Here is a 581-nt window from a genome sequence, read left to right on the forward strand (position 1 = left end):
ATATTCGGTTTCCCTTATTAGTCCAGGTTATGGTAATGTAATTGATGACTTATGCATGCATGCACAGCTTCCACTATATTCTCCTAGAGATTAAGCTTGAGCAGGGAGTAGTAACCGTCTTAGACTCGAGACGAAAGGATCCCCAGGACTATGCGAACATGACTCAAATGCTCCAGAAGTAAGTTAAATCGATCATTATCCACCATATCAGCAACTTTGTTCATTTCCTGATATCAAGTAATTGTTTTCTTTGTCTGGCAGGGTTTGGAGAAAATTCACATCAAAAGCTCCGGGACTGCCGAAGAAGCTGCAATTTAATCACCCGAAAGTAAGTACTATAGTAGCATGTTCCGCGCATCTCCTAGTGATTCAAGCGCTAGTTTCATCAATACCATTTAGCATGCTTGCTTATCAGTTTGATTGACCTCTATTTCTTGTAAAGTGGTTGTGGCAGGAACCCGGGAATAATTACTGCGGATACTACGTTTGCGAGTCCATCCGCTACACGACCTGTGAGCGGGGCTACACTGAAGAACAATATGAAGTGCGTAAGCAATAATATTCACAATTTTATTTTATTA

The sequence above is a fragment of the Triticum aestivum genome, chromosome 3D, assembly GCF_018294505.1.
Source record: "Triticum aestivum cultivar Chinese Spring chromosome 3D, IWGSC CS RefSeq v2.1, whole genome shotgun sequence".
NCBI classification, from domain to species: Eukaryota; Viridiplantae; Streptophyta; class Magnoliopsida; order Poales; family Poaceae; genus Triticum; species Triticum aestivum.